This window comes from Xenopus laevis, chromosome 1S (assembly GCF_017654675.1).
Source record: "Xenopus laevis strain J_2021 chromosome 1S, Xenopus_laevis_v10.1, whole genome shotgun sequence".
NCBI classification, from domain to species: Eukaryota; Metazoa; Chordata; class Amphibia; order Anura; family Pipidae; genus Xenopus; species Xenopus laevis.
Genome location: NC_054372.1, coordinates 193,177,703 through 193,186,749, shown reverse-complemented (window position 1 = coordinate 193,186,749; position 9,047 = coordinate 193,177,703). Strand labels below are relative to the sequence as shown.

The 9,047-nt window shown below is 39.2% G+C and overlaps 2 long non-coding RNA genes and 2 other non-coding genes across 4 annotated transcripts; all 4 read right to left on the bottom strand.

The window, feature by feature from the left end:
• Nucleotides 1-1,573: 1,573 nt before the first annotated feature.
• LOC108707341 lies at nucleotides 1,574-9,013 on the bottom strand. Its single transcript, XR_001934276.2, has 3 exons — nucleotides 7,768-9,013; nucleotides 5,098-5,151; nucleotides 1,574-1,832 (listed from the first exon to the last, which is right to left on the bottom strand). It is a non-coding gene; the product is annotated as an uncharacterized LOC108707341 (long non-coding RNA).
• On the bottom strand, nucleotides 1,833-3,840 carry LOC121399544. Its single transcript, XR_005965130.1, has 2 exons — nucleotides 3,630-3,840; nucleotides 1,833-2,265 (listed from the first exon to the last, which is right to left on the bottom strand). It is a non-coding gene; the product is annotated as an uncharacterized LOC121399544 (long non-coding RNA).
• On the bottom strand, nucleotides 4,942-5,027 carry LOC121399580. The gene has a single exon (XR_005965152.1).
• LOC121399579 lies at nucleotides 7,598-7,683 on the bottom strand. Its single transcript, XR_005965151.1, has one exon.
• Nucleotides 9,014-9,047: the final 34 nt, after the last annotated feature.

The following is a 9,047-nucleotide window of genomic DNA, read 5'->3' as shown; positions in this document are numbered from 1 at the left end:
TGCCCCAGTGATTTCACATTACAGGCTGCCTACAGACAGCGAAGCCTTATTGTGCATTACACTTTGAGCCAGGTAGTGTTCTGGCATCTGTCAAACCTAGAATTTTTCCATCAGACTCCTAGACAGTGAAATGCAATTTATCAGCACAGTAAGGGGCAGATTAATCGAGGGTCGAATTGACCAATTATGGCCAAAACGGTCAAATTTGACTAGAGAGTTATTCAAATTAGGTTTGAGGTTTTGAGTTTTTTAATTTTAAAATTTCAAAATGTATCATACTCTGGCCCTTTAAGAATTCTAATTAGACTATTCCCCACCTATAACCTGCCAAATGGGAGACGTCCAGGGATCAATTTGGAGTTGTTTGCAGCCTTCCTGACTTTTTTTTTTTTTTTAAATTTGAATCAAGTTCGATTGAAGTTTTCAGGTCAATTTAATTCATACGAGTTTTAAAAATGATTTTTTTTTAAATAAATTTCAAATTTATGGGAGTTTAGGGGAGTTTTTAAAAACTGATGTGAATTTGAAATTGAACCTTAGATAAATGTGCCTCCCAATGTGCTTTCACGGCTTCAGATTGCAATGGCAGCCCCCCTTCCACCACTGCAGGCGATACACATGGTGACGCTAGGCAAGGACACCTAGAAATTTGCAAATGATCTTGCACTCTTTAGACTGTGTACCGTAACTGCATTAAAGGGATGGTTCACTTTTGAGGTAACTTAGTATGTTATAGAATGTCCAATTCCTAGAAACTTTGCAATTGGTCTTCATTATTTATACGTTATACTTTGTTTATTTGCCCTTTTCTTCTGACCCTTTCCAGCTTTCAAATGGGGGTCTAAAAACAAAAGCATCTAAAATCAAATGCTTTTTAAGGCTACACATTTAGGGGCATGTTTATCCAATATTTATAAAAACTCCCTTAAACTCTAAATTCGAAGAAAAGAAAAAAAAAAGACCAAACGAAATTTATTTTTTAAATTCAGGTGAAAAGGATTAACCCGCAAACTCGAATCGAATTTTCAAAAGTCCACCAAACTACTCCAATTTGATTGTAGGAGGTCCCCCATAGGTTAAAACACCAATTCGGCAGGTTTTAAATGCCGAATTCTTAAAAAGACAGTACATGATAAATTTAGAAAATTCTAATTCTATATTTTAAACTTGAATCGAATTTGGACTATTCCCTAGTCGAATTACACTAAAATAAACTCAAATTTTCAATTCGACCCTTGATAAATCTGCCCCTTATTGTTATTGCTACTTTGTATCAATCATCTTTCTATTCAGGCCTCTAATATTAAAGTCTCTTATTCAAACAATACATGGTTGCTAGGATCATTTGGACCCTAGCAGTCATATTGCTGAAATTGCAAACTGAAGAGCTGCTGAATAAAAAGCAACTTAAAAACCACAAATAATAAATAAAAAACAATTGCAAATTGTCTCCGAATATCCCTCTCTGCATCAAAGTAAAAGTTAATTTAAAGGTGAACAACCCCTTTAAATACACACAGTCAGGACAGACAGCTGTTAAACATGGATAAAGAGAAAAAGCTGAAATGCAGAGTTTAGTTGGACAAGTTTTTATTAAGCCTTTGCTTTAGTTGATTAGTGATACCTCGCAGGGCTGGACTTGGTTATCTGGACAAACTACACTTGGACCCTGGGAGATTAGATTGATGTCAGCCAGAGAGAAGAATTTGGCCACAATTGCTGCAAATGTCGGACAATGGGAGAGTGATATAAGGAGTCCATATCATAGGGGTCTTTTATATCACTGTTACCCTTTACATAAGGGAGACTTCTTCCAAGCAGGATCAGTTGACCTGGAGAGAGAAAAGAAAATACAGTCACGTCAACAGTTGTGGAACATTTCTGCTTTGGCATCTGCAGAGCTCACAATGGAACAAAAAGACACATTAAACACTTGGCAGATCTCTCTGCTGAACTAGACATGGTGTATATATCTCCATTAAGCCACTGTGAAAGTGGAGGCCGAACACTATCATTCTCTGCACTGATTTGCCACAAAACTCGGGCCTTTGGATTTATATTGTGCCTCTGACACAAAAGGGACCAAATAAACTGGCAGCTGTAGAATATAATATTTATATATCACTTTGTGTGAAATAAATCACAATATTACAACCAACAGATGGCGCTGATCCTGCTTTTACACACACACACACTTCTTCAAGGTGATATATATATATATACACATACATATAATTAGATCCTTATAAAGGTTCTTAATCAGAGCTTAGTTGTCATGCCAGGGCCACCTTGCACTGGCATTTTAAAAGTTAATACTATAATTACTCAGTCTCAGGCTCACACAGAGACCCTTAATTGTATATCTCACCAGGGGGCTGTGGAAAGGTGACATCCATATCGGTCATCTGAGACGGTCTGGAGCCACACCATTTGGGCAAGGAAGCTGGGCCAGTCTGTTCTTTGATCGGCTGATCAAAGAACAGAGCTGTGGACCTAGAGCAGCAGGGGGGGATAGCTAGTAGAAAATTATGGATTATAGGAAAGTATCCATATCTTCTGTGTCATAGGATTCACAACCTTATAACTTACATATTGGTTATGAGGAGGTCACATGCTTCCTAACAATACCAAACAGGGCTAGACTATACCCACCTGTTAGGAGGGCTGGTTCCTGGGGGACTGGAAAGTGGGAACCTATTAGTGTTTGGTATTGTTCTTCTTGCCCACATATGGATCACAGCCTGCCCATGTTTTTATTATAGTATTGGGTACTGGCAAGTACCCATATTTCATTAAGGGATATTGGGGAATATTGCCTGAGAGTAGCAAACCCCCTACAGGGGGTCGTAAATGACATGTTCCTGGGCACTCCTACCTCATGCATAAGGTAATGAGGGGAGTGTCCCAGCAGGAAATAAAAAGGTGACATTCCCAATATCACATTGTCATACAAGGAGGCTCCATTTATTCAGTGGATTGTATGTCCAGCTTCCAACTCGTGCCTCAGAGGAAATACACTGACAACTTCAAAACTTGGTAAAGTAAGGGTTTTCTTTGTGTTTTAACTCCCTTTTATTTTATTTACTGTATTTGCAACTGTCATCTTTGTAATATCATTTTTATATATATGCACTGTTTCTTTTAAATATTAAATATCATTTAATACGTTAGTCCTTGTGCTCTAAACGAACTCATTGCCCATATGAATGCTTGTGCCTACGTGTATGAACTCTTCGTATGTGTGGAAAGGGAAAGTTGCCTATTTGTATGTTGGATAACTAGTACGGCTAGCAGGAAAGTGTGTTTGAATGTAGATTAACCCTTTGGCTGCTGGAGTGCTTGTTAGACTTGTAGGATCTTACCCTGAGTAACTACCATAGGAGAGAGTGTTTGATGTATTGTGTAGTGTGAGTTATTACCTGTTATAGAGGGCAGGGGAATAGTCACATTAGGTTTCTATCGCCTGTTAATGATAGATGGTGGCAGCGAATGAACTTTGTGGGTGTTGGTGTGTTTTTGGGGTGTCTGATGTTAGTCTAACCTGTGTGTAAGGTGATTGGGAGACTGATTGTAACCCCTTGTAGCCAAACCCAAGAGTTAAGTGTGGTTGAGTGAGTCGCTTTTGTGACATTAGTGATATAATTTCTTTCCATGACTCACTTACACGTGAGTATTAGAATAAAGTACCCTCTGTTTCAAAATAGGAGGATATCAGATATAGAGTAGGGATGCACCGAATCCACTATTTTGGATTCAGCCGAACCCCCGAATCCTTTGTGAAAGATTCGGCCGAATACCGAATCCTAATTTGCATATGCTAATTAGGGGTGGGAAACCATAATTTACTTCCTTGTTTTGTTACAAAGTCACGTGATTTCCATCCCCGCACCTAATTTGCATATGCAAATTAGGATTTGGTTCAGCAGGGCAGAAGGATTTGGCCGAATCCGAATCCAGCTGAAAAAGGCCGAATCCTGGCTGAATCCCGAACCGAATACTGGATTCGGTGCATCCCTAATCAGAAGTCACCTCGGAATCCCATGCCCTGTACAAAAACACTTGGCCGGTCATGGAACTGCTCAGTAACTTATAATATTCTTATATTTTACAAGAGGGGGTATTTTATTCACTATATAACACACAACAGCCATGAATATCCTGTAAATTATATCCTTATAAATAGTGCTTAATGATGTCATCGGTTATAATAGAAACTTAGTGACGTCATTTCTGTCACACTTAAACGAGTGTATTAGAATAAATTAGCTATTTAACTTCATACATACATCATGCTGTTTACAACACAAAGGCATATTAAAATTGCGAAAACAAAGATTATACACGTCTTATATTAGTGTGTATTGTAATGTTTTGTTCTCCCTTGGTAGAAAAACTTAAAGGAGAGCAGTAACGCTGCCTTGGTATTCATAAAGTTGTAGTTTTTAAGTTTTTCTGCCAAGGTAGAACAAAAGAGTACAATACACACTAATATAAGCCGTGCATAATCTTTATGTTTTCACTATTTTTTATGCCTTTGTGTTGTAAACAGCATGATGTATGTATGAAGTTAAATAGCTTAATCATACTCAAATTCTGCTATGAAAAGTGAGTGTTTGTTTCGGAAAACCCAATAAAAATGTTGGAAAGAAAAGCGTACAATACCAGTTGTGAACATGGATAGAAAGCAAAATACAATACAACAGATAATACAGAAACCATACAATTAAAACGGTACTTATATTCCCTGAAATACAGAGGGAATTGAAAGATACTATTGGAGGCACGGGTTCAGTCTATAGGGGTTAATATTGGGTCAGTTGTAGTGCAGAGAGCACATGTAGATTAGCCAGTCAATGGGCAGCAGCACTTCTCTATCCTGATGTACAGATCTGTGATTAGCAAATAGACTGAAGGATAATAATTGGGTGGTTGGCTTCCTTCTGGTCTCAGACTATTAATCAGCACTGTTTTCTTCCTTTTGCTTCAAATGAAGTCAGATTGCGCAGTGGGCTAGTCATCCCTGACCAGGAGCCAACATGATACTTAGTTACACTGCCAGTTGCCCGTGTATTTACTGTGTGCTAATGCCATACTCACCATATCACAGGGGTCTTTTTTACCCTTTACACAAGGAAGACTTCTTCAGTTGCCCTGTAGAGTGAAGAGAAAATACAATAAACAGTCACGTCACAGTTGTATAAGTAACATTTCTGCTTTGGCATCTGCACAGAGCTCACAATGGAACACAAAAGCACATTATGTATTATAATATAATGGCTCTTATGTTGTATATCCTTATAATACACAAAAGCCATGAATATCCTGTAAATTATATCCTTATAAACGGTGAGTTCTGATGTCATCAGTTATAAACGGTGAGTTCTGATGTCATTTCTGTCACATGACTCATTGAAATTTGTGTATTATAATAAATAAAGTCCCCCCAGTTGTAAAATATGAGGATATTAGAAGTTACCTCGGATTTCCATGACCTGTATAAAAACACTCGGCCTTCGGCCTCGTGTTTTTATATGGTCATGAAACTCCTCTGTAACTTATAATATCCTTATATTTTACAAAAGGGGGTACTTTATTCACTATATAACACACAAAAGCCATGAATATCCTGTAAATTATATCCTTATAAACGGTGAGTTCTGATGTCATCAGTTATAAACGGTGAGTTCTGATGTCATTTCTGTCACATGACGAAACTTGTGGATTATAATAAATAAAGTACCCCCAGTTGCAAAATATGAGGATATTAGAAGCTACCTCGGAGTTCCATGACCTGTATATGGTCATGAAACTCCTCGGTAACTTATAATATCCTTATATTTTACAAGAGGGGGTACTTTATTCACTATATAATACACAAGAGCCATGAATATCCTGTAAATTCGATCCTTATAAACGGTGCTTAATCAGATATTAGGGATGTAATTTCTGTCACATGACTCACTTAAACGTGTGTATTAGAAAAAAGTTCCCCCTGTTGCAAAATATGAGGATATCAGAAGTCACCTCGGAATCCCATGCCCTGTATAAAAACACTTGGCCGGTCATGGAACTCCTTAGTAACTTATAATATCCTTATATTTTACAAGAGGGGGAATTTTTTTCACTATATAACACACAAGAGCCATGAATATCCTGTAAATGATTAAATCCTTAGTAATGAAAGGGATATATATAACTATATATACACCTCTACACAGCCTGAAATTGGGTAATACAAGTGAGTGAACATTAATTGCAAGTGAACTATATTTTTGTTTGTGATCCTTATTAATGATGTCATTGTTTATAATAGGAGCTTAGTGATGTAATTTCTGTCACATGACTCCGTTAAACGAATGTATTATAATAAATAAAGTACCCCATGTTGCAAAATATGAGGATATTAGAAGTTACCTCAGAGTCCCATGACCTGTAAGTATATGGTTATAGAACTCCTCATGGACTTATAATATCCTTATATTTTACAAGAAGGGGTACTTTATTCACTATAATCAGGCAGTTCCAAAGTCAGGCCCGGGGGCCAATTGTGGCCCTTTTTCAAATTTACACCGGCCCTCAGCCTCCATCATGAAATGAATAATAATGTGGCCCCCCAACAAAGTGCAATCAGGAATCTCGTAGCAATAATATTTGGAAATGATCGTCTATACTGCTGCCTGTGAGCTGAAGGTGTTCGCAATAGACATGTACTGGCATGTAGTGAGGCGCCACTCTTGCATACTTCTTTATGGTTCAAGGTGCAATAGACGTACTGATGTGCCAGTACAGTAGAATAAAGACGTATGCAAGATCGGTGCATCACTAAGTGCCATTACGTGTCTATTGCTAACTCCTTCAGCACACAGGCAGCAGTATAGACGATCATTTCATTAATCATGTGCCCAAATATTACTGCTATGGCTACACGATTCCTTGTCTAAATGAGGTGCGGAGAATAAGTCCAAACAGACTCCACTTCCTAAACGCTGTGTACGCGTCCATCTCCAGGAGTGAATGATCCGGATCACAAGCTAGCTACCTCGGAATGGATGTCAGGCTGAATGGTTGGCCCTCTTTACAAAAAGTTTGGACACCCCTGCACTATATAATAAACAAGGGCCATAAATGTCCAGTCAATTATATTCATGTAAATCGAATGGTGTGCTCAAGACTTCATATTTGCACTTTATTTGCTGCCATACTGCATTAGGAAAGGACTAAACATTGTTAAAAGGAGAGCAGTAACGCTGCCTTGGTTTTCATAAAGTTGTAGTTTTAAGTTTTTCTGCCAAGGGAGAACAAAGGCGAGCAATACCAGTTGTGAACATGGATAGAAAGCAAAATATAATACAACAGATAATACAGAAATCACACAATTAAAATGTTACTTATATTTCCCCAAAATACAGAGGGAATTGAAAGGATTTTCTGGAGGCACGGGTTCAAAGTCTATAGGGGTTTATGTTGGGTCAGTTGTAGTGCAGAGAGCACATGTAGATTAGCCAGTCAATGGGCAGCAGCACTTCTCTATCCTGATGTACAGATCTGTGATTAGCAAATAGACTGAAGGATAATAATCGGGAGGTTGGCTTCCTTCTGGTCTCAGACTATTAATCAGCACTGTTTTCTTCCTTTTGCTTCAAATGAAGTCAGATTGCGCAGTGGGCTAGTCATCCCTGACCAGGAGCCAACATGATACTTATAGTTACACTACCAGTTGCCCGTGTACTTACTGGGAGAGCCCATGTGTATCAATCATATACTCACCAGCCATAAAGCTCCAGGAGACAAGCCTTCAGTTTCCCTTAAATCTGCAGGATGACGGCCTGTATACATGTAGTCTTCTCAGAGGAACAAAGTGGCCAATACTGGAGGGGAAAGTCAACACCCGCAACTGGCCATCTGCCTAATGTATAACCTGTCCCTCAAAATCTGACATCTGAATTGGCCAAAAGACTTAAATGGAGTGCATCACCTTTATATTAACTTTTAGTGTGTTATAGAATGGCCAATTCTAAGCATTTTTTTTCATTAGTTATAGTTTAATTATTTGCCTTCTTCTTCTGACTTTTTCCAGCTATCAAATGGGGGTCACTGACCCCTTCTAAAAAACAACAGCTCTGTAAGGCTACAAATGTATTGTTACTTTTCATTTCCTTTCTATTCAGGCCTCTCCTATTCATATCCCAGTCCCTTATTCCATTCAGTTCGTGGTTACTAGGGGAATTTGGACCCTAGCAACCAGATGGCTGAAATTACAAACTAGAAAGCTGCTGAATAAAAATCTAAATAAATCAAAAACCAATTACAAATTATCTCAGAATATCCCTCTCTATGTTATACTAAAAGTTAGACGATAGGTGAACAAGCCCATGAAGCTCTGTAGGTGTTGAACTCCAACTCCCCGTGGCCTGTGACAGAAGAAGGCTGCAGGTTGGACGTTACATGATAAATACTCAACAATATACTTGTGGCCTTTGTATTTGGAGTCAGACAACACCGGGTCCCTAAGGATGAGGAAACATAGTGTATAGAGACATGAGAGGCCAAAGATGCCTGCCCCCGGACTGGGCTAAACTACACACAGGACAATAAACAATGAATGAACACACGCTGCTACAGAACTACATCTACCGCCATCTTCCTCATGTATGACTCATGCTGGGATCCCAAGCTCTGTACAGACCTCCGACAAGCGGCATTTTCCCCTCTATAAGAGTGCGACACCCATAAGGCTGTAATGGAGAGGCCTAGACAAAAGCGAAAAGCCAGCGTTGTTACAATTGAAGAACATGGAACAGGAAACGGGCCGCGAGGGATGCTGGGACGGCGGAAGACGCCAACTCCTCCTCTGATTGGACAGGAATTGAAGCGCGGGTGGTAATGGGATCTCTAGTTTTTAGAAACTAGGTGACAGGTTGCCGTGTGTGAGGGGAGCACACAGGGGCCGAGCTTTTGATTGGTGGGACTTGGAGGCTCGGTCGCAGTCCACAGAGCGGACTAGAAAGCGTAAGGTTAAGGCGCCTCTATAAGGTGAAGTGGGCGGA